The sequence below is a fragment of the Otolemur garnettii genome, unplaced genomic scaffold, assembly GCF_000181295.1.
Source record: "Otolemur garnettii isolate 467f Iridium unplaced genomic scaffold, OtoGar3 scaffold00003, whole genome shotgun sequence".
Lineage (NCBI taxonomy): Eukaryota > Metazoa > Chordata > Mammalia > Primates > Galagidae > Otolemur > Otolemur garnettii.
In genome coordinates, this window is record NW_003852398.1 from 23,730,748 (window position 1) to 23,734,176 (window position 3,429).

A 3,429-nucleotide genomic window follows, 5' to 3' on the forward strand; every position below is an offset into this window, starting at 1 on the left:
GAAGAACAAGGTGTATATTTTCACGTGGTACTACTGATTAAGGCACATTCATGCATTTTTAAATGCAACATATATTGAGAAAAATTGTAAGCCAAAGGTTCAGAAAATGAAAGCTACAGAATATTAAATATTATAACGTTCCCAAAGCTCTAAATAGTTAAAAATTAAATATTTCTTTTCTTCTCCACTCTTTAAGTAAGGCAAAGAGGCTCAGGAGTTAAATGTACAGATCCTTTTTGTCTCTGAGAACCAGCCCTCTGGTTTTATCTCTGAGAGGCATCCCTCTAAGACAGTATACTGGTGCCCCTTACAGCTGGGGCTGGTGAGAAGCCTTATTCCTGATCTCATTTACTCCCTGTCACTCATTTGCCTTCTACCTGAATATCTGCTAAGTTTTCTTTGGAGGGAGCCCTTTATTCTATAACGGACTGGATGTTCCAATGTTATTTTGATCTCCTGCTTTCCAGAATAGAAATTTATAGTAATCTTAAAATACTGACCAAACATTGTTGGTCACTCGATATTTATTAGTCATGTATATAGTATGTGGTTTTAGGCTAAATGTAGTTTTTTTTTGTTTTTTGGGGTTTTTTTACAGTTTTTGGCTGGGGCTCGGGGCTGGGTTTGAACCTGCCACCTCCTACTCCTTTGAGCCACAGGCGCTGCCCCCCAAATGTAGCATTTAATCCTACTGGCTTATAAGAGTTTCAGATTTATTCAACTTCCTGAGCAGTAGAGTCTAGATTCAAAACTACTTCTCTTTTGCTACCTTTCATCCCACATTCTCTCCCTTTACCTTCTGTTAGTAAGAATAATGTTAATATTCCAATAGCACATTTTTACTTCCTCCATTAGAAACTGTAGCTCCAGAATTCCTTTCTCGCATGTTTTTAAAGGTCTTCTCTGATGAGAAATGGGAATTTGGCTTCCTACACATTTTTTGCAGCAGCAGTCTTTTGAGGGTGATAATTTTGCACTGATACTTAGATTCCTATTTCTGGGTTTTGTTGGCTTTTTGAAAACCTGGCTTTCCTTTAGGTTTGGTGATCAGCTTGGTTGCAAAATAAGATTTTCTTGAAAAAACAGAAGAATTGGACCATAGCTTACAAACATGTTCCTTTTTTCCAAATTGTCATTGAAAATTGAAGAACCACTTTTAACTTTTTGAGGTGTGGGTGTCCAAAGAATCAGTGAGGGCTATGTTTCTGGAATTTCAATGAGGATGCTTAATCTTAAAAATAAAATTTAAAAAATCATAATAAAAAAAACAATCAACCTCATATTGATGATAAAGGAAATATGCTAAATTGTAGGCTTTTTGCTTCTTCTGAGTCACAACTAACTGTATCACTCAATAAACTACACATTTCCTTGTTCTCGTCTGTATTTTCCCAGCATGAGAGATTCTATTTAAACCACATTCAAATGAGAAAAAACTATAAAAGTGCAATCTGGGTATATAGTGTTTTATGTTTGCAGTTTATAAAGCACATGCACATACGTTATCTCACTGAATTCTCTAAACAGTCCTCCATGGTGCTTATTACCCATTTTCATCATTTAGATGAGGAAATTGAACACAAGCACAAAGAAAACCAGAAAGAAACAAAGCAGGCATATTAGGATGTCCATGGTAATTCACTCAATAGAAAGGAAGAGACAGTACATTCGGTCCATGTGAAATTGTTTGATTATTCCCCCAGAGGTCCGGCCTGAGTCAATGCAGAGATTCTCTGTAAGATCAGACAATGAATTTTAGAGAACAAAATCAGTTGTCTGACTCATTTCTGTTTGAAGTATTTTTTTGCTTTCCTGACTCAGTCTTCTAACACAAAGCTGATTATATAATTCTAATTTTCTGCATATCCACACTTCTGTGCTAAGGATCCTGCCTTGATCTCTAAATGGTGTGTTAGCTAACTAGCAAACTCTAGCTATCAGCATTTCCTGATGAGACTCAGGAAAGTCTCATTTATTTTTATCCTTTTCAGATTGTGGGCTTTATTTAGTATCTGGAGGGGGAACATTTGGATGACAATACAAGCCTTCTGTTTACTTGTTATTTTTTAAACTTTCTTTATAGGTCCATTAAAATCATTATTAACCATCCATTATAAAACTCTTATAATAGTCACATATAGTCTCTATATTTGTGTTAATCTTACATATACTATTTGCTTTTGATAGTGTGGCTAGTGATTAAAGCACTGGTTCATTCAGTTAGTGTTGGTTATGACCTACTGTGTTGCATATTCCTGTACGAGATGCCACAGTGCCCACAAAGGGCAGGGAAGCTGGATGCCACAGTGCCCACAAAGGGCAGGGAAGCTGTGATTTCTAAAAGCTTCATGGAAAGGCCGGGAGGATGAAATAGACCAGGAAAGAGAGACCCCGGGAAAAAGAGTTTCAACGTAAGAGTCAGGGACAAGAAATTCTAGGACAGGAAGAGGAAGAGTTCCACACCACATATAATTCTACCACAGTGCAAATGTGTCTCACGGGTACCAATTTTGCAATGGGCTCATCGTTTTCACTGTTTTTGGTCTGAAGACCCTCCAAAGACACAAACAACTGACATGATATTACAATCTCTGGTTCTAACTCCGTCTGTGTGCATGAGTCCTCTCAACAGGACAGATTTGACAGGTTCTAGTTAGCCTCCATGTGGGACATGGGCTGCTAATTCCTCTCCCTACCCCATGACAGCTATGGCTCAGGGGTCCTAGATTTCTCTAACAATTAGCCCAAATAGCAGGCTTTTGAATACACAATTTTTCTTTATCTGGGATATTGCATATTTCCTAATTATTTAATCTTAGAATCAGGTTAGGGGCTACCTGACACATTAAAAATATCTTAATTGCTGATTCATGCATGCAACAAGTTTTAGGTATTTCATTCATGTTCTTAAAAATGCCAGTTCAGATGTGCTCATATAGTTCAAGCTCCTCCTTTTTTTACTGATGAGAAAGCAGAGGCCCAAGTGGTTATGATTTGATCATGACGAAATAAACAGAAAAGCAGAATCAGACAGAAATGATTGTCTCCTCATAAATACTTTTTTTTTTTTTTACAGTCTACCTTTCAACCTCCTGAAAGTGTCTTAAAAAGATCTGGGGGGTCTCCTAAGATGTTTATGAGGGAATCACTGAGCAAAGAGTTAATACTCTGCTATAGCCCCTGGGTAATGTGATTAGAAAGTTAGACTATCAGTCTAGGTAAGGCTCTATAAAAAAAAAAAAAAAACGTTTGAATTTGTTTATAAGCATGGCACAGGCTAGATTTCCAGACTACTCTTCAGAAACTGCAGTATCATTCTGCATCCTATTTTTACAGGTACGCAGTCTAAATTGAAAATAAATTCCAAAAGAGTTCTAAGGGGAAGACTGCAGTAATTTCAGCCGAGATGAGTTGGAAAAAAACAACCCC

At 37.1% G+C, this 3,429-nt stretch overlaps 1 pseudogene; it reads left to right on the forward strand.

Moving 5' to 3' along the window:
* LOC100961046 overlaps positions 1–3,107 on the forward strand; it is a 21,650-nt pseudogene extending 18,543 nt beyond the window's left edge.
* The last annotated feature ends 322 nt before the right edge of the window (positions 3,108–3,429 follow it).